The 22251-nt window shown below is 42.1% G+C and overlaps 1 protein-coding gene and 1 long non-coding RNA gene across 2 annotated transcripts in view; both read left to right on the plus strand.

The window, feature by feature from the left end:
• LOC143736373 (SLAM family member 5-like) overlaps nucleotides 1–22251 on the plus strand; it is a 145555-nt gene that overhangs the window by 16233 nt on the left and 107071 nt on the right. The window lies entirely within an intron of this gene.
• On the plus strand, nucleotides 10206–11123 carry LOC143735349 (uncharacterized). Its single transcript, XR_013203113.1, has 3 exons — nucleotides 10206–10324; nucleotides 10405–10493; nucleotides 10978–11123. It is a non-coding gene; the product is annotated as an uncharacterized LOC143735349 (long non-coding RNA).

A 22251-nucleotide genomic window follows, 5' to 3' on the forward strand; every position in this document is an offset into this window, starting at 1 on the left:
TTTAAAAGAAAGTTTAAAAGTTTATATAGGCTGATGCAAAGTTGAAGAAAAAAATGTATACATGTCTACTAATATTCTCTCATGGAAAGGCACAGGATTTCTTAACAAAATAAACCTAGTTATGTGCACACATCATTTAAAAATATTTAAAAACCTTGTTAAAATCACTGCAAAATAATGAAACAAAATCATCTATGTCCAGCACTTATTGATTTATAACATGGCAAGATCCATTGTAAAGAATTTGGCAAATAACAGGTTTTTAAATCTGACATGACAATACATTTACAAGACAAAAAATAGACAATATGATATACAAATCTCCAAATCCCATTGATGATATTTACATATCTACAATGAGTATCAAACAAAAGACAAACAAAAAATAAGGGAAAAAGAGTGTTGACAAAAGAAAAAACTGCAAGAAAAAAGAAGGCAGACAATCTTACCTAATAAAACAAGAACCATAATTAAAGTGGAGGCAAATCATTTCTATCACATATTTGAATTATATTCCAAATAAAATAAAGAAAAATATTAATTGCATAACACAAAACATGCTTCATAATCAGAACTGAGAGACACAAATGGAGAAAACATCTGTAATGGATGTTCCTCGCATGAAACGCAGGACTATGGCAGTAAGATATGGCAGTCCAAGTATGATCAGCACCTCATAAAATATCAGAAATACACAATTTCAGGCAAGACATTCACATAAAAGTGTTTCGCAGACATTCACATAAAAGTGTTTCGCAGACATTCACATAAAAGAGTCGATTCAGTCCTTGAGTGTTGTTTGATTGACAGCTGCCTTCAAATGTTCACTGTCGTATTTGTCTAAAGTGCTCATGTCGTACAGTACGATCTCTGTGTGCAGTCAAATACAATTCTTGGTCACAATGCTCGTCTCTGTGAGGTTTTCTTGTAAAGACAGTCAGTTTTAAGAGGATGTAAACAGACAGGACAAGATAACTGATGTCAAACAGATTATCTTTAATAGGTTTCATATTAATAATGACAAGAAACAGATAATGTCTGGATCACTGTAACAGCTTTAATAAAACTCTACATACTGAAAAACACCAAGCACTTGCTGATCTATTGCTGGTTAATGTTGCTTTTTTCTCTCTCTCTTTTATTTTTTTATTTTTTTATTTTTTGCTGATTTGCTGTTGATCTGTCTTTTTAGAAGCAATGTTTACATAACTGGAAAAAAAATATATATATATATATTTTTTTTTTTAAAAAACTTAATTGACAATTTCAATGAGTTTGGTCATATTCTCACAGTTTTTCTCCTCACTGTCCCTTTAAACAAAATTGTCAAAACAATAAATAATGTTATGTCGGTGTTTCAGTGTTGGGATGTCCCATTAACAGCAGTCTAACAGACTGTATTACACTTCTCTTCTGAAAGAAAACAGATTCACAGAAGGGAAAGAAATGAACAGGAATGGTGATTAATTTACACAAACACAAAAATACTACAAAAAATAAGATTGGAATTGTGTTTTCAGGGAATTTAGTGGTTTCCTTTTCTTAAATATTTGACCTATTTGTCCTAAATGTAGGATGCTTCATCACTGTCATCTTTTGTACAGCATTACTACAACAATACTAATTCAATCATACTAATAAGCAAAAATTACTTTGGATAAAGAACACATTTGTGTATCTTTTTTTTATTAATTATTGCTGAAGTAAGAGTGTTGAACTTTCTCCACCTGTATCCTATTCTTCTGAAATCCAGAATGGCAGCACAGCTGAAAGTTTGTTTGAGCGTGAATTTGCATTTCCTTCAGTTTGAGGCTTACTCGTTTAACTTTTGGTGGTAAAGGGTCTTTACAATATGCCAAAAAATAGAAACAAGGAAGCCCAGCCCAGGTGAGGAAAAAGTAATGCAATTAGTTCTTAGGGAGTAACTCAGTGATGTACACTGATTATAACATTGACTACCAGTGCTCATCGTTTGTATATAAAATAATTCATTCACAATTTGAATTTAAAAAATTCTTGTTTTTCATGCTGCTTCACACTTTTCATTTCAGTCACAAATACAATGCAACGTTTCATGAGTTAATCTGCTAAATTATTGCATCGTAACCTCACTGCTATGATAAACACTATAACATGCTATTTAAATATATATAACCTGTTTTTATTAAATGTTAAATGTTGGAAAACAGATTGTCTTTAACAGATGCTTTCTGTTTCTTCTGTAGATCCTTCCATCTGGTGTGTGAAGAACATACGATCTTAGCGAGTCATGTTTCTTCAGAACGGTTGCAGGATTCCAGATTTGTCCTTGCTGCACTCTCACTTTGTCTCCTGGTGATATCTCTGGGAACTGTTTGGTGTTTTTGTCATAATAAAATTTTTGCTTTGACTCCCTCTGTTTGAGTTTCTCTTGAACTTTCTTACTTCCTTTTGGAGTCAACAATTTGCTCGAAGTTGGCAGTTTGGTTTTCAATCTTCTTCCCATTAGAAGCTGTGCCGTTGAAAAACCAATGCCATCTAGTGGAGTATTCAAGCAACACAATATATGGATCTCCATTCTCATCTCGTGACTTTGTGAGTATTCTCTTGATGGTTTGGATCATTCTTTCTGTTTGTCCGTTAGATTGACCATATCTCAGACTAGACGTTTTGTGCTCGAACTCCCAGTTTTCTGCAAAACACTTGAATTCTCGACTGGCATATTATGGACCATCTGATATTACCACATCAGGTATACCATGTCTTGCCAACAGTGATTTCATTGCAATTACACTTCTGCTAGTAGTGTCATTTAACTTTGCAATCCCTGGAAACTTGAGTAGTAGTCCACACACATCAAATGTTCAGAACTATTGTGCTGAAATAAATCAGTACCAACTTTTGCCCATGGTCTGTCTGGCAATGCATGAGATATTAGTGGTTCTTTTGTGTGACTGTTTCGATGAGTGTTGCACATGGCACATTGAGATACCATTTTCTCAATCTCATCTGACATTCCCGGCCAATAAATTATATCTCTTGCTCTTTCTTTGGATTTCACCATGCCAAGATGTGACTAATGAATTTTGTCCGACATCTGCTTTCTCATTCTGTTTGGAATTACGAGTTTTGACGCTTTGAACACAAGTCCGGATGTATAACTTATTTCCTCTTTGTGTGTCCAATACGTCTTTGTGTACAGCCATTTTTTTCAGACCATCATTTTATGCTGTATTCCTTCAGTTTCTGCATTTCAGGATCTTCAGCTGTTTCTTTTCTGAACTCTTGCAGTTTCTTTTCCGTCACAGGTAGCTGAGATGTGATGAAATTTACCTCTAACTTCTCTTCAAGCTCTTCTTCAAGGTAAGCACGACTCAATGCATCTGCAATGTGCATTTCTTTACCTGGCTTGTACTTGACTTTTAGATTGTACCTTTGAAGTCTGAGCAACATTCTTTGTAGTCTCAATGGAGTTTGATGTAGAGGTTTCTTGAAGATGCACTCAAGTGGCTTGTGGTCGCTTTCTACTTGAACTTCTCTGCCATATACATATTTATTGAACTTTTCACATCCATATACTATCGCAAGCAGTACCTTCTCAATTTGTGCATGTCGACGTTGACAATCTGTGAGCGCTCTTTATCCATATGCAACTGGTCTCTGATCTTTTAAAGGGATACTCCACTTTTTTTGGAAAAAGGCTCATTTTACAAATATAAAATAGGAACTATACTCTCCTTCCTGCGTAATAATCAAGAAACTTTACTGCCGTACCATGAGTGCAGCAGGCGCAATGATATGACGAGCTGGGGACTATTTTCAGGCGCTGCGTCATATCATTACGCCTGCTGCACTCATGGTACGGCAGTAAAGTTTCTTGATTATTACGCAGGAATGAGAGTATAGTTCCAAGCCATATCAGCCTAGAAAATCGCAACTTTACATTTTCCGTCGGTCTTAGTGCACGATGTAACTACAGAAGAGTCAAGTTTTAAATAGGAAAAATATCGAAACACTTTGGTCATTTTTTTTGTTGAGAAATGCTAATGGTCTTGTCCACTTCAATGATGTATGCTAAGCTATGCTAAAAGTGGTACCGCCAGAACCGGAGATCGGCTGAATGGATTCAAAAACGGTAAAACTCAACAGTTTAACTCTGGGGGAGTTGTAAAATGAGCCTATTTCCAAAAAAAGTGGAGTATCCCTTTAACAAAACCACACCCATGCCTTCAGAACTGGCCTCTACTGACACTGTTAATGGTTTGTTGACATCGTAGTATTTCAATGTTGGTCCATTTGTTGCTAGAGCTTTGAGTTTCTGAACAATTTTCTCTTGTTCGCTTCCCCAGAACCATTCAACATCATTCTCCAGCAGCTGTCTGAGTGGAGCACTTACTTCTGACAAGTTGGGAATAAATTCTAATTCTAATTCTATAAATCTTTGAAGATCTTGCTTGTCTTCTGGTGGAGGTTACTGAACTACAGCTCTCACCTTCTCTTCGTCTGGTTTTATTCCTTCTGCTGTCAGTACATGACCAATATACTTGATTTGTGATGTTCTTATTTGACATTTCTTTTTGTTTAGTTTGAGGTTGTACTCTCTTGCCCTCTGGATCAGTTTTATCAGTCTGGCATCATGCTCTTGTACTGTTTCACCCCAAACCAGCAAATTATCCATGATGTTTATCACACCATCCAGGTCTTCAATCATCTGTGCTACAGCTCTTTGGAATACTACAGATGCTGACAATATCCCAAATGGCAAACGCAGAAATCCGTATCTTCCTATAGGAGTGTTGAACGTGCACAACTTGGAACTGTCATCGTCCAATTTAATCTGCCAGAATCCTTGGTTAGCATCAAGCACAGAAAACACTTACGACCTATTCTACTGTGAGTAGTGTAGTGTTCACGTTTGATTGCCTTGTTCAAATCTTGTGGGTCGAGACATATGAATTTTGTCTGGCTTGACAATTGTCACCATGCTACTCACCCAATCAGTCGGATCTGTTTGTCTTGCAATGACATTCATTTCTTCCATCTTGTGCAATTCTTTAGTTATTCTTTCTTTCAGTGCGACAGGAACTTTTCTTGGAGCATGTACAACTGGTTTTACTGATTAATCAATTTGGATGTGATGATATCCTGGCATGCATCCTAGACCACTGAACAGATCTTCATAGTTTTTCATAATGTCATCATTTTCAACAGACACTTCATGTATCCTTTTTATCAAGCCCAATGACTGACATGTGGATCTTCCTAGAATCGCAGGAGCATCTCTTTCAACAATCTGGAACTGTATAATGTGTTTCTGACCTTTGTCCTCACATGTTAAATGATTATGTCCCAATGGCGACATCTGGTGTCCAGAGTATGTAAGTAAATTTCACTTTCGTGTCTCTTATCTTTAGCAATTCAGACCACTTTTCTTTTTCTTCTCATGTTTCTGTGGTAAGAGCTTGAATACTTTTCACTTTGTTTCTTTGAACGTCCATAGTGCCCAGGAACATATTTTTGTCAGCTTCCTCTGTGCATCTTTATCGCATACCTGTCAAGTTTTGGATTAGAAAATAAGGGAAATTTTCCGGCGCCCACCGCGAGCAGTCCCACCACCCCAACCAAGCTCCAGTCACGTTATCCCTTACATTTTAAGACAAGTGTTATAGCTTAAATGAAAACACAAAAGGGTATATATGAAGAGCATTTATTTTAAAGGCTTATTTGCATATTTTCTGTTCATTTAACATTGCTTGTCTCTACATTTACATTTTATTTTCATTCCACACATTCTTTTCATTTCATATTGCATTTCTTTTACAGTTTTTCTTTACATGTCACATAACTTTTCTTTACTATTTTAGTGAGTTATTGTTCAAATTTGTTGCAGACTTTGCATTCTTTAACCTGTTAGGCTGCAACCCCACTTTTGAAAAATCCTCAGAAATGGCATACCCAAACTGAAACAGATAGCCATAAACACTATGTGTATATGTTTATAGTTCATAAACACTTTGCACTAAAATCACAAGTATGATCTCATTTAAAAGCCGACACCTGGCAGTTTGTTGTAAATGTAGAATTAATTATTGTCATAATGAAAAAATAGTTATTAATAGCTACAAAGTTTTGCAAAGTTATTAGAAAATTTATTTTTCATGAAACATCTTCAAAGTTTCTGAGAATACAATAGTGGTCAAATACTGAAACTTGAGTGTTATATCTTTTTAATGATGTATAGTTTGTCAAGGTAATAACATTAAATCTAATAGTAACTTTAAACAAACAAAAACGCTTCAGTGCGCCGGCGCACTGGCAACGGTTAACAGGTTTTAAGATGCTAAAGTCGCAGTTACAAAACACGTGACTGTCCCCTACCCTGCTCCTCTTCAGAAAAGTAAATTCGCTGTCCCATTGATCGCGGTATTTACATGAGGGTTTTGGTTTTGTGGCAGGAGTGCCTTCCATCTCTGTCGTAGCGTCCATCGTCCCTCTCCGATTTCCCGATTTCTCCCCCCCCCCCCGCGTTGTCACTCATCATCTGACCTCACACACTAACCTCGCGACAACTGCCACCTACAGTACCCACATTACCTGTAGTAGGCTACTGCAGGAGGCAGTTATCGCGTGGCTAGGGACAGAGCTCAGAATCAGATTGGAAATGTTTTTTTTTTTTTTTTATCCGCCCGGGCCATTATTATTTTTTAATAGCGCAGGTTAAAATACGGGAGATTTACGGGAAAATACTAATACGGGAGGACGGCGGGAAAGAAGGGTTAAATACGGGACTTTCCCGGCCAAAACGGGATACTTGACAGCTATGCTTTATCGGCTGTTTACGCTCAATTCTGCACATTTTAATATAATTAATTCATTATAAAAACACAATGGGAACAAGAAACTAATGTTCCCAGAATGTTCTGTGACCTAAACATTGGGCTATATGAATGAGAAATCCAAAATGTGCATGTTTAAGTCTTTACTTTATCATAAATGAACTTCCAATTAACAAAATGTTACACTTGGAAGCTATTGTAGAGTTTTCTAACGGCAATTACAACTAGCAATTAAGTCAATCTGGTAATATATATCATAATAGAATGAAGTTACTGATTTCACTTGTAACCTCGATGTAAAGTACATATTAGTGCAATGTAAACAGTGAAGTCCACTTTAAAGTGGCACACACACAAGTGCAGCACAGAAAGGTACAGACTAAGAAACGAAGAGCAAATTAAAAAAAATACAAACTACACAATAGAAACGTAACTATCCAAATGTAATATGGCCAGCTCTTTTTTCCAGTCATCCTGAATAGCACTGGGCAAAAAAAATATATAGATTTGTTTTTATTAATATTTTTTTAAACATGTGGTCGATTTTGCAAACATTGAACATTTTATCTGATTGATGTTAATCTTGTTACTATTATTCTCCACTAGATGTCATCCTCTTATTTACCTTGAGTGACAGCATGAAAGATGTTCCACACATTTGAAGAAACTGTCACCATCTAGCCTTGCCAATTTAAGCATTGAAGCACAAGAAGACACGAAAGACACAACACATATCCGAAGCGCACACAGAAATATGTGCTTCTCAGACAGCGTGCAAATAATAAAACGAATTCTCTTTCACGTTTCCTTGCGCTTAAATGGACAAATTCAAACAAATTTGTTTCAAAATGCTCGCCTTGGAGAGTATCGAAGTAAACATAGTCAGTTAAGTGAACATAAACAGTAGAGAAAGACAACGCATGTGTATCATTATATTGGATGCCTGCAGCTCTTAAAGTGATAGCAGCCTAATATTCCTGCTGCTGTCTGTGTTTTTAATGTTCATCAAACTATAAATGACAAAAAAATCACTCACTGCTCTTCACTGGATACATTTTTTGTCACTTTAATAAGGATTAACCTTTAATTAATGTGTGCAATGAAGATTATATGCAGTGTTATTTTACATTTTATTACTTTATTCAATATCTGAACTAGCGTTAGACCTACCTGAAAAAAACTTAAAAGCACTGACTATTTCATTTGTATATTCGTTGTATTGTATTTATTTATTTGTGCTATTGCTTGTAGTTTAATTGTTTGTTTAGTTAAATTTCACTGGTGTCTAAAATGTTGGTGTCATAACCTTAATTATTACAACACATGGGTACAGGGATCAAAATAAACAACAAATACAATCATTGTGTTTTTAATGTTTCTCTCTATCCTGGAGTACTTTGTCTGTATAAAAGAGTAACTATAACGTATCCTGTATCAATGATTCTCGATAAGTAATCCTTTTTGGACGTCTGACCTGTGACATTTTGATGTTTTTTGATGGATTAATTTGACTTCAATCTGTGCAGGGGCATCAACTGTGAGGTTCATAATAGCAGGGGGGAAAAACTACTAAGTAATCACACATGCACTAAAAGCCACAAGATGTTTGTCCATCCAGCAGATCACAGCTTGATTCTGAAGAAATCACACCACAGGTTTCAGTTTGACTCACATGTTAGTGTCTCACATCAGTACAACCAGCAATAAAAGATGGCAGATGATTTTACCCATTTTATCATTCACTACAACTAAATGATTGTGGACCATTTTAAAGTCCATAATCTTTATTTTACCATACATTTTAGTAGGATTTACACAATATTACACTCTATACTTTTACATACTTATTGCTATAGTCAGACAACTACCATTATATTTATCAGTGTTAACTTTAAAATATAATGTTTTTTGCTATTAAGAACATGTAAAGTCTTAATAAGAGCACAACATTTTTTATATGCAATAATTTATAATATACAGAGCATGTGTGTGTGCATTAGAAGGGTTAAACTGTGTCGTGGGAGGAGTGCTTGACTGTTTCCAGCGGATATAGTCTTATTACACCAGACACTGAACTACTGAAGGAAATGTTTCACATGCTTGTTTTGTTCTGTTTGTGCAGGAGTTGTCTTGGTAAGTTATAAAAACTGTTTTACAGCTTAATTACTTCTGTTTCAGAACATTATCAACTGTTGCTGTTCAAATTTGGGATTTGCATTTGCTTTTCTTCCCAGATCAAACTGAGATTTTCTTAATAGTCTGTTTTAATGTCCCACATACACAACTATGAAATGATTGAAAATAATTAGCAGAGTGAAACTTGTTTTACAAATGTGAGATGAACCATCACATGTTTGTTTTTCTATATTAGAGATGAAAGATTGTGCTCATCTGTCTGTTCTTATAAGTGATGTTAAACCTTTTGTGTGTCGGCTGTTCTTCAATTCACATTAAAAAACTGATTTCAGGGTTTCTAAACCAACAAGAATGAACACTTGTTTTGTTCATCAGGTGTGTTTGGTGATTCAGTGTCAGTGATGGAGGGAGATTCTGTCACTCTAAACTCTGATGTTACTGAAATACATGAAGTCGACGACATACTGTGGAATTTTAGACATGAAAAGTCTGTCTTAGCTAAAATCAGTAGAGAGGCTAAAGTTTCCTCCACATTTGATGATGTTCCTGATGGGAGATTCAGAGACAGACTGAAGCTGGACGATCAAACTGGATCTCTGACCATCACAAACACCACAACTGAACATACTGGAGTTTATAAACTACTGATAAGTGGAGTGAAATCTTCATCAAAATCATTCAATGTTTCAGTCTATGGTGAGTAGAAATCATTTGTCCAAATGTTCACATATTCTCGTTTTATTTCCCTTGAACTATTAATATTGTAAATATATGTAAGATCTCAGTGTGTGAGATGACAAACACACCAACTGTTAATCATACTAAACATTCACTCAGCACATTAAACCAAGCATTTATTTTATCAAGTTCATCCAAATTTTTTTTTTCTGTAATGTTTTACAGCTCGTCTGCCTGTTCCTGCCATCATCAGTAACTCTTCACACTGTTCTTCATCATCATCTTCATCAAATTGTTCACTGGTGTGTTCATCAGTGTTGAATGTGTGTGATGCGACTCTCTCCTGGTACAAAGGAATGAGTGTATTGTCCAGCATCAGTGTGTGTGATCTCAGCATCAGTCTCTCTCTACCTCTGGAGGTGGAATATCAGGATAAAAACACCTACAGCTGTGTGCTGAACAATCCCATCAGCAACCAGACCACACATCTGGACATCAACACACTCTGTCACACATGTGCAGGTACCACAGCACTGATGATATATGGGATTATGTACAAATTTACTCACATTAATGACTCTCTCCGTCTCCTCCTCCAGTCTCAGTGTCTCTGATAGTGTTGATCTCTGCTGGATCTCTGATGATTGTATCTGCAGTCTGGATCTTCTGCATCTGCAGGAAAACTGATCGAGAAGGCAAGTGTTACCTACTGCTTATAGGAAAGAATTGGAAATTGGATGTTTTGCTTTTAATGGAATTTTTTATTTTGTTATAGTTGTTGACGATGAAAGAGTTCAGAATAGAGATAATGAAGAGATCACTTATGCTAATCCAATATTCTTCAAACGAAATGCACAGAAGCCGGTGAGTTCATTTTTATTGCAATGTTTTTTGTGCTTTATATGATCTGGCACACACACATACTGTAATACACTTAATAAAGACACTAGATGAGTTTTTAGTCTTCTGCTCTGATGGGTTCAGTAGATCAGTGGGACAGCAGCGGAAAAATAGATGCAATAATATAGTTAAACTAACATTAGCATTCATTGATAGGCTAGCAAAATAAATAGATTTTTTTTAAATGGAAGATGATGTTTATGTCAATAGTTTGTGTGTCCAATCAAACTGCATAGAATTTGGGGCAATTTCATTGGTTCAGTTCTTCTTCTTTTATATGGCCAATAACAAAATATTCGGCACAGTGTTCATTTTAGCCTGGTAAATCACACTTCTGCTGTTGTTTATGCATCTGAATCTGAACTATGCATTTACCAAAAAAAAAGAAATGTTAATTTTAATTAGAAAATGTAATTATATTTTTGTATCTTGTGATGTTTTTTTACAGACAGCTAGAGAGAAGAATCACACAGAGTATGCGGTCGTCTGCATAAGATGATGAAACTCATTTGGCGTTTGGATTTAGTATGTGAACTCAGATCTTTATAAGCTTTGGACAAGTTTTGGGATTGTTGAAAAAAATGAATAAAAATGTACATAGGCTACATATTATGTAAAAACTGTTTGTGAGTCTTGAGTAAAAACCTGTTGTGGTCTGGTTCCCTTCAATATATATACATGTGGTTTGATCTGTTCCTAAAACAAACAGCATGTGCATAAGAGTGCCGGCCTATTATTGAACTTTTGTGGTAGATGTGCATTTGACAGGGATGATCGAGGTGTGAAAAGAGTGTGCAGTGGAAGTGCTTTTTCCATTCCTGCTAATGTGAAACTCACAGTTTACTTACTACAATGCAATAGTGACTCCATCCATGATAATCTCGGACAGATAATACTTTCTCTCAAATCAAACAAAGATTTAATTTGAAACCTTACTGTGTGAACATGCAAATGTCATGTATTTTTTGTAAGTGAAAACTTCAATTTATATGTATGCATGTACATATGCTTGCTCACGTCACTTGTGTTGCCTATTTAGTTTTTGAAACGTTGGTTTGGCTTTCAATGCGTCAACACAGAAAAGTACTGACCATGTTCCTGGATCCTGGAACAACATTTCAATCAACCAATCAGACTTTTGAGACAAGTTTACAGTTTATGTCAAGTTTGTCAGCAAATAGAAGAATACACTTCCACAAAGGGTGTTTATTGGCTGGTAAGTTCAGGAAACAAGTGTGACAGAGTTCATTAAATAGCAGCAAACACTTAGCGGATAATAAAAGTTCTTATCGTTGTAGGCGTTGACTGGTGCAAACTGGATGGCAGGAGACTGAAGATGTCTGAAGATAATCAAAGACGGGATCCTAACTGGTAAGTGTCCCAAGTAGGTAGTCCGATAATAGATCAGTATGGATCAACAGGTCTTTTGAACGCATGCTTTGCCAGTTGGGAAAGTGTGTAAGCACACAATTTGGCCAAATCTTATTACACCAATAATGGAGGTTCAAAAACTCTTTCTCCAATGCTGTTATAATAACAACATAACTGATTATAGAATAAGTACATAAAATTTTGAGGAAAGCTTTGCTCTGATGACATGTGTGATACGCTACATACTAGATGGAACTAGCATTCAGTTTGAGAAAAGAAAAACATCCCGGTAGAGGCAAACAAACACTTCATCGTTTTTATATTGTTCAGGCAATATGGAAACTCATTGGAAAAACGAATTCTGTCTATGTGTGTGTGTGTGTGTGTGTGTGTGTGTGTGTGTGTGTGTGTGTGTGTGTGTGTGTGTGTGTGTGTGTGTGTGTGTGTGTGTGTGTGTGTGTGTGTGTGTGTGTGTGTGTGTGTGTGTGTACTCAAAAAAATTATATGTTGGCTTTAACTTTTTTTATGTCAACAGGTTGCACATAACTGGGTTACATTAAACAAACATAATTTGTTCATGTAACTTCAACAAACCATCACATGTTTGTTTTGCTATATTAGAGATGAAAGATTGTGCTCATCTGTCTGTTCTTATAAGTGATGTTAAACCTTTTGTGTGTCGGCTGTTCTTCAATTCACATTAAAAAACTGATTTCAGGGTTTCTAAACCAACAAGAATGAACACTTGTTTTGTTCATCAGGTGTGTTTGGTGATTCAGTGTCAGTGATGGAGGGAGATTCTGTCACTCTAAACTCTGATGTTACTGAAATACATGAAGTCGACGACATACTGTGGAATTTTAGACATGAAAAGTCTGTCTTAGCTAAAATCAGTAGAGAGGCTAAAGTTTCCTCCTCAAATAAATGATAAGTTGGCTTTAATTAACTTTTTTATGTCACCAGGTTCTGTGCCCGGTTGCATAAAGCACCTTAAGTTCCCTTTCGTTGTCACTCCGAGTTACGTCGGATGACGACGAATGGGGTTTCGCTTAGAACACCTATCGACTTCGAGTATTACAAAACGAGCCAATGGCAAAGAAATGCCATGGGTCTGCGGAATTTGCATAGCGTATCTCCGCCTTACCTCGTGGGTATAAAAGGAGGACGCCAGCAACATGCAGATATGTTTTCGCTTCGGAGCCAAGAATATTTCTTCACTCCACAGTCATCTCTGACTTCGCTCTACGAGACGAGCTTCTCTCTCCGATGTTGGTGTGACGGCGATCTGCAGCGAGCTCACAGTGCCTGCTGATCTGTGCAGTGATCTGCCAGTGTGTGTGTGTCTCCCTGTGTGCTTCAACATCGCGGAGTTTTTTTCGCCTCTCTTAAAAGAGCTCGCACGCGGCACGTCTTTTTAAAGACGGCTCGCCCGTGCATTTCTGGTTGCAGCGGACTGGTATCGGACTCTGATGGGCACGAGCGCTGTCTAGTGCGTTGGGCTTTGATCATGCTTGAACAGCGCTCGTGGATGACTCATGTTCTCTCTGGGAACGTGATCATCGCGTCATATATAGGTCGAGACTCGGTGAACTCGCAAGAGTGAGAGTCCCCTCATCCACCCCCCGATCTTCGGCTGGTGGCTAGGGTGACCTGAGGGTGTTGGTCTGGAACAAGGCGCCGACTCTGTGTCCGCGACCCCAGCCCCCCTCTTTGATGACGGTGTCCGCTAGCGAACTGATGATTCCACGAGTCTACCCCAAAAAAAAAAAAAAAAAAAGGGGTGGCCTGTGTGTTTTCATTTGAAGCTACAGAGGATGATGCTGTGTCTGTAGCAGCATCACTAGGTGGGCTTGATTCTTCTGGAAATGACGACTCGTCACAGCTGCCACCCTCTGGTGTGCATACGGTTGTGCCTGAGTCTGATCCGGAGATGACGGCCATGCTTTCCCGGGACGATTGGTTTTTGGGTGAGGCCGCCGACCCGCGTCCACGGCAAACCCCAATATCTTTCCTCCCGGACGTGCATGATGAGACCACGGGTCCGCTCGTTGGTCTCATCCGCCTTTCCTCCCCTCAGGGGCCGCTGCCCATGGGTACACTGGGGTCCCCCCGGTTGAACGCTCTGTTGCCATGCTACTGTGTCCTCAGAGTGCTTCCCGGCGCAATCCTAAGCACCCGTCCTAAGCCTGTAGTTCTTTTCGTCTACACTAATCTGTGGCGAAATCCTATAGTGCCACAGGACAGGCAGCCGCCTCACTGCATCCCATGACCGTTCTGCTGGTCTACCTGACCCAGATGCTCATGGAGATGCAGGAGGGCGGGACTGACCCGAGGCTCTTCAGTGAGCTGCGCGCCGCCACTGACCTTGCTCTCCGAGCGACGAAAGTGGCCGTACGCTCTCGGAGTCAGGTGATGTTCACCATTCTGGGGCTGACCGGTCTGCTGTGCACGATGACGGGTGGACCCGTCTGCTCGACACCCCCATCTCCCAAGTCGGCCTCTTCGGCGGTGCGGTTGAGTGCTTATGCCCTACAGTTCTCAACCGCCCATGAGCAGATTGAGGTTATTCTGCCCGACGGCCCCGCCGTCCGCTCAGATCCCTCAGTCTGCCCACCGCCGAAGGCACCCTCCTACGGTTCCAACCCCGCCCATTCACCCGGGCCTGGCTCTGGAAGACCGTAGGTGGGACGCCACAGCCTTCTCCAGCCCCGCCCCCCGCTAAACGCCGGGTTAGCGGCACTTTTGAGATGGGCTGCTCAGAGATGAGACTCAGTTTTTCCAGGAGTTGGTAGCAGGGCCACTCCTTTCCCCGGTGGAGGGCTGGCGAAGAATCCTTATTCAGAAAGAACTGACTCTCTCGTCTCTGAGCATATAGAGTTCTCGGACGACACAGAGCGCCGCCCACAAGCCGTGCTCTCCTCGTCCCCCTCTGTTCCAGAGGCGGTTGACACGGCGTGCCGTCCACGGGCCGCTTCGCCCCTGTCCCCCTCTGTCGCCAGACCCCTGACAGAGCAGGCCCCCGTGGAACGCTGGTCCTTCCCTGGGCTCCTCTGTCAGGGTGCGGTTATGACCTTGCCCCCACACCGGGCCGCTATGCCGTCCACGTCTGGGCCGGTCATTCCGCTTCGCTGCACCACCGGGGGGACATCTGTGGTTCTTGACGCCGCTGGTACAGTTGGGAGCCTGCCTAGAGCTTCCCTTCTGTTCCGCTGGGTCGCGCGAACCATCGGCTCGGCTTGCGATTCAGTTCGCACGGTCTCCTCCCCGCTTCAGGGGAGTCTGCTCCACTTTGATCGGTGGCTATGCCCCTATCATGAGAGCGGAGGTTGCTACCCTACTGGCGATGGGTGCGATTGAGACTGTTCCTCCAGCCGAAATGAGGTCCGGGTTTACAGCCCCTACCTCATTGTCCCGGAGAAGTCTGGTGGGTCACGGCCAATCCTGGACCTACGCATCTGAACCGCTCCCTTCACAGGCTGCCGTTCAAGATGCTTCTGGCCAAACGCATTTCTGGATGTGTGCGGTCAAAGGATTGGTTTGCAGCGATCGACCTGAAGGACGCCTACTTTTATGTCTTCGTTCTCCTTCGACTCAGACCATACCTACGGTTTGCTGTCAGGGCACGCGCATATCAGTACGCTGTTCTCCCATTCGGGCTAGCCCTGTCTCCTCGCGCCTTCACAGGGGTTGTTGAGGCAGCCCTTGTTCCTCCATGGGAACACAGGGTTCGCATCCTGAACTATCTCGGTGACTGGCTGTCTTAAGCTCACTCCTGAGACCAGGTTTGCGAATACAAGGACCCAGTGCTCCGGCACCTAGCTCGTCTGGGCCTTCGGGTCAACTGGGGAAGGAGTAAACTTTGCCCCGTGCAGAGGATCTCTTTTCTCGGTATGGACTTGGTCGCCTTCTCCACTCAGCCATTGCTGACTTGCCTGAGACTATCAAGCGCAAGAGTGCGGTTCCACTGAAGTTTTTTCAGAGGCTCCTGGGGCATATGGCATCTGCAGCCGTGGTACGCCGCTCAGATTGCTTTATATGAGACCGCTTCAGCTTTGGCTTCGCGACCGAGTCCCGAGGTGGGCATGGCAACACGGCACCCTCCGAGTACCAGTTACTCCGACCTGCCGTCAGTACTCACCCCGTGGTCGAACCTCAGTTTTCTACGGGCCCGAGTGCCCCTGGAACGAGCTTCCCGGCATGTTGTTGTCTCAACAGATGCCTCCACGGGCTGGGGCGCCATGAGCAATGGACATGCTGTCACACTCTCATGTTGAGCAGAAATGCTCCTGAAAAATTCTGTGAGATTTATCACACCCAGGTGTTGAGCAAGGTTGCTCCTGAAGCTCAGTTATTCTCGCATGTAGTGTTGAGCAGTATGGCATGTCTATTGCCTCGAGTTGCTGGCAGTACGCCTTGCCCTGCACCGCTTCCGGGCGTTGCTCTGGGGTCAACACGTACTAGTCCGATCAGACAATACCGCCACAGTAGCGTACATCAACCATCAAGGTGGTCTACGCTCGCGCCGTATGTCGCAACTCGCCCGCCACCTCCTCTTATGGAGTCAGAAGCATCTGAGGTCGCTTCGAGCCATCTTCATTCCCGGAGCTCAACTGTGCAGCCGACGAGGTCTCACGGCTTCGGCCACTCCCTGGAGAATGGCGACTCCATCCCCAGTCGGTTCAGCTGATTTGGGACCAGTTCGGGGACGCGCAGATAGATCTGTTTGCCTCTCACGACTCGACCCATTGCGCCCAGTTTTATTCCCTGACCGAGGGCACGCTCGGCACGGATGCTCTGGCGCACAGCTGGCCGCAGGGCCGCAAGTATGCGTTTCCCCCAGTGAGCCTTCTTGCGCACACCTTGCGCAAGGTCAGGGAGGACGAGGAGCAGGTCATTCTGGTTGCCCCTTACTGGCCCAACCGGACCTGGTTCCCCGAACTAGTACTCCTCGCGACAGCACCTCCCTGGCCGATCCCTCTGAGGAAGAACCTTCTTTCTCAGGGACGGGGCACCCTATGGCACCCTCGTCCCGATCTTTGGAGCCTCCACGTGTGGCTCCTGGATGGGACGAGGCAGGTTTGAGTACCCTACCACCAGCGGTGGTGGCTACCGTAACTTCCGCTAGAGCGTCGTCCACGAGACACGTCTATGCATTGAAGTTGAACCTCTTCGTCAACTGGTGCTCTTCTCACCGAGAAGACCCCCGGAGATGCTCGATCAGCGTTGTGCTTTCCTTCCTTCAACAGGGTTGGAGCGAAGGCTGTCTCCCTCCACCCTGAAGGTCTATGTTGCCGCCATTGCCGCACATCATGACCTCATCGAAGGTAAGTCGGATGGGGAAGCACGACCTGATCATCAGGTTCCTGAGAGGAGCGAGGAGACTAAATCCGCCTCGCCCTCCTCTCGTTCCCTCTTGGGACCTCTCAGTGGTTCTAACTGCCCTGAAGAGTGCTCCCTTTGAGCCCCTGCAATCAGTCGAGCTTAAGTTCCTGTCTATGAAGACAGCGCTCCTGGTTGCACTGGCCTCCATCAAGAGGGTTGGGGACCTGCACGCATTCTCCGTTGACGAAGCGTGCCTGGAATTTGGGCCGGCTTCCTCTCACGTGATCCTGAGATACGTGCCCAAGGTTCCTACCACTCCCTTTCGGGACCAGGTGGTGAACCTGCAAGCGCTGCCCTCGGAGGAGGCAGACCCAGCCTTGGCACTGCTCTGTCCAGTACGCGCTCTCCGCGCCTATGTAGACAGAACGCAGTGTTTCAGGACCTCAGACAAGCTCTTTGTCTGTTATGGTGGGAAGCTGAAGGGAAAGGCTCTCTCCAAGCAAAGGTTGTCTCACTGGATAGTGGACACCATTGCTTTGGCATACCAGCAGCAAGGTCGACCGTGCCCCCTTGGTGTGACTGCCCACTCCACCCGGAGTGTGGCGTCCTCTTGGGCTCTAGCGCATGGCGCCTCGCTAACAGACATCTGCAGAGCTGCAGGCTGGGCGACACCTAACACATTCGCCAGATTCTATAATCTCCGAGTGTAGCCTGTGTCCTCTCGTGTACTCGCTTCAACCAGCTAGTACCGGACCCGCTCAGGTGTCTTCGCTTGCTCGCCATTCCACTCCACGGACTGGATACGTGCGATATTTTCCTCAGGTGAGCTTTTCCGAAAGCCCTGAGCTCCTCCAGCACTCCTGACGTCGGCGCCAGTGTCTATTGCCTGCGCGTCGGCTAGTTGCCTCCCGTGTGCATGGTCCCTCCTCTGAGCGACCCCCACATGTGTATTTCCACTGTAAGCCTCTCTGAGCATGTGTCTTTCCCTTGGCAAGCCACCTTGCCACCCCTGGGGTTGAAATATTCCACCTGCGGCTGGACACCCCAGTGTTTTCCATATGCTTCCTTCGGGTCATATGTGTATTCTCTAAGTCCCCCCCCTCTGGGTTGGCATTAATTGCATACTTCCCCTAAGCTTGGGATATGCTTCCCAGTGTACTTTGGTATTCCTGTGATAAATGGAGTCCTTTGTCCAGGCTGACAGGGATCTCGATTTACGCAGGGCACTGGAAGACAGCTGAGAAGGTGGAGTGATTAGACTGGTAACCCCATTCGTCGTCATCCGACGTAACTCGGAGTGACAACGAAAGGGAACGTCTACGGTTACGTATGTAACCCTCGTTCCCTGAGTAGGGAATGGAGACGTTACGTCTGCCTGCCACTTTCCGCTGTACCGCGGGGATCGCCTGAGCTCAGTCTTGGCTCCTCAGCGAAGAAACATATCTGCATGTTGCTGGCATCCTCCTTTTAACCAATCGTCCCGGGAAAGCATGGCCGTCATCTCCGGATCAGACTCAGGCACAACCGTATGCACACCAGAGGGTGGCAGCTGTGACGAGTCGTCATTTCCAGAAGAATCAAGCCCACCTAGTGATGCTGCTACAGACACAGCATCATCCTATGTAGCTTCAAATGAAAACACACGGGCCACCCCTTTTTTTTTTTTTTTTTTGGGGTAGACTCGTGGAATCATCAGTTCGCTAGCGGGCACCGTCATCAAAGAGGGGGGCTGGGGTCGCGGACACAGAGTCGGCGCCTTGTTCCAGACCAACACCCTCAGGTCACCCTGGCCACCAGCCGAAGATCGGGGGGTGGATGAGGGGACTCTCACTCTTGCGAGTTCACCGAGTCTCGACCTATATATGACGCGATGATCACGTTCCCAGAGAGAACATGAGTCATCCACGAGCGCTGTTCAAGCATGATCAAAGCCCAACACACTAGACAGCGCTCGTGCCCATCAGAGTCCGATACCAGTCCGCTGCAACCAGAAATGCACGGGCGAGCCGTCTTTAAAAAGACGTGCCGCATGCGAGCTCTTTTAAGAGAGGCGAAAAAAACTCCGCGATGTTGAAGCACACAGGGAGACACACACACACTGGCAGATCACTGCACAGATCAGCAGGCACTGTGAGCTCGCTGCAGATCGCCGTCACATCAACATCGGAGAGAGAAGCTCGTCTCGTAGAGCGAAGTCAGAGATGACTGTGGAGTGAAGAAATATTCTTGGCTCCGAAGCGAAAACATATCTGCATGTTGCTGGCGTCCTCCTTTTATACCCACGAGGTAGGCGGAGATACGCTATGCAAATTCCGCAGACCCATGGCATTTCTTTGCCATTGGCTCGTTTTGTAATACTCGAAGTCGATAGGTGTTCTAAGCGAAACCCCATTCGTCGTCATCCGACGTAACGTCTCCGTTCCCTACTCAGGGAACGAGGGTTACATACGTAACCGTAGACGTTTTCCCCTTAAGTATGATACTTAAGGGGTGATTTCCCCTTACCTAAGAGAATAACTTAAGGGTGTTGCATATAATCTCTTAAACGGTTCTCTTAGGTAAGGGAAACATTTAAGAGTTTCACGACAGCGATCCTGGATTCACATTATAAAAGTCTGTTGTTCCTATAGATACGCAAAACACTAACACCAGCAATTTCGTGGTTTCATCAAATAAAGACGAATATGATAAAAGAAAAACAATTTTGAAAAGCAAACTAAATCCCAATGTAACCGCTGCAAAAAACAAACAACAAAAAAACAGAAACAGTGGGAAGAAATAACGGAAAAAATCAATGCAATGAATCTTGACGTGAACGGTTCAGGAAGTTCTTAAAAAATACGAAAACATCTCCGTGGTCGCAAAAAAAGAGTTGAGCGCTTATAAGAAAGAAGCCAACAAAACAGGTAAGATTAAGCAAGACTACGCTTTTAAGATTGTATGCACCGCACCGTGGTGAAGAGTGCGCTTTATTGCTGTACAGTGTTAAGACCTAACGATTACAAAACTGACCAACAGCTTGACCGTTGCGTTTAAATGTCGGGAAAGAGCCCCCGCAACCCGGTGAACCACTCTGCTGACAGACGAAAATTACATAAATTCAGCCATGTCGTCTTATTTTTGTCCGCGTTACTCTTAAGGTTACGATTTCCAAACCTTAAGTTATAGTTAGGGAAATGACCGTTAAGGGGTTTTATGCAACACTTAATGCTTTTTAAGGGATTACTTAAGTGAAAAAACAGCATTTAAGGGAAATTCTAAGTGTTTATGACGTTTCACTTAAAGAAACCCTTAAGTAACACTTAAGGTTTTTTTTCTGCAACACCCTTAGGTTTAAGGGAAACATAAGGGCGAACTTAAGGGAAAATTACACTTAAGGTGCTTTATGCAACCGGGCACTCATATGTTGGCTTTAATTAACTTTTTTTATGTCAACAGGTTCTGATATGTTGGCTTTAATTAACTTTTTTATGTCAACAGGCTGCACATAACTGGGTTACGTTGAAGCAGTGTTAAAGTTAATGAGATAATTAAGTGTATAATTGAGTGATGATTGATCATTATTGAAGACACCTGATGTTAACAAGCAGAATCACTGAAGGAGAAAAATGGAATGTTTACGTTACCATTATGGTGATCAGTGTTTGTTTTAGTTGTGCTCTTGACCCTCACATCATTAACTTTAGATTTTGTTTGGCTGCTGTACATGAGTTATATCAGCCAGATGAACAAACAGAAAAGGTGATCTGATGGTGAGGGTTATGTTTTAACATAAGCTTTATTTCACAATCATTTGACCTGAATCACTTAACTCATATAGAACCCAATTTCTGAGTTAAGTTTACCTTATGGGATATATTAGCACTGTCGCTGTAGAGCATGCCAAATTTAGCCTTTTCAAGGAAATCCAAATGATCAAATCAATCAAAAAAAAACTTCTAATAAAAAATATATATACATATATATCTCTCATTTAGGCACACACAGACATCAAGAATTAGCGTATGAATCTCAGCAATGGTGACAAACAGATCACCTCGATTGGTGGCACCCAGAGTGCACTGCAACATGCTTTATAATTGGCACCATTGATGAGATTCACAGTCTGATTCTTGATGTCTGTGTGTGCCTACATAAAATATGGTTTGGAAGTTTCTTTATTTTTATTGATTTGATCATTTGGATTTCATTGAAAAGGCCAAAAATTGTATGTGCTACAATGACAGTGCTGCTATAATCCATAAGGTGAACTTAACTCAGAAATTGGGTTCTACATGAGTTCAGTGATTCAGGTCAACTGATTGTGAAATTACGATTATGTTAAACCACAACCAACACCATCAGATCACCTTTTCTATGTGTTCATCTGGCAGTTATAATTCATGTAGAGCAGCCAAACAAAATCTAAAGTTAATGATGTGAGGGTCAAGAGCCCAACTAAAGCAAACATTGATCTCCATAATGGTGACTTAAACATTACGGTTTTCTCCTTCAGTGATTCTGCTTGTTACCATCAGGTGTCTTCAATAATGCTCAATCATCACTCAATTATTCACTTAATTATCTCATTAACTTTAACACTGCTTCAGTGTTCATTTAACACTCAACTCAGAGTTTAATTGGGTCGCTTAAAATGACTTAACTCCATGATGTTGAAGTTACATGAACAACTTATGTTTGTTTAACGTAACCCAGTTATGTGGGACTTGTTGACATAAAAAGTTAATTAAAGCCAACATATCATTTTTTTTTTTTTGAGTGTACTAGGGGGCACTCAAAGGGTTCACCGGCTTGAGTATGGGTAAATATGGATGGGTGTGTTTCCAATTATGGAGGAAATTTATTGTTGATATTTGAGGTCTACAATTAAACAGAAATGTAATGTAGAAAGTAATGATCAAAATTACAATTAGGCTACAGATGAATGAGTCTGTAAAAATATAAGAGAAAATATAAGAAAAATATAAACAATAACAGAAAAAGCGAAACATTGCACAATTTAACATTATAATTTACAAAATGATGAACT

Source organism: Siphateles boraxobius, unplaced genomic scaffold, assembly GCF_051911475.1.
Source record: "Siphateles boraxobius isolate OS27281-9 unplaced genomic scaffold, OSU_SipBor_1 13, whole genome shotgun sequence".
Lineage (NCBI taxonomy): Eukaryota > Metazoa > Chordata > Actinopteri > Cypriniformes > Leuciscidae > Siphateles > Siphateles boraxobius.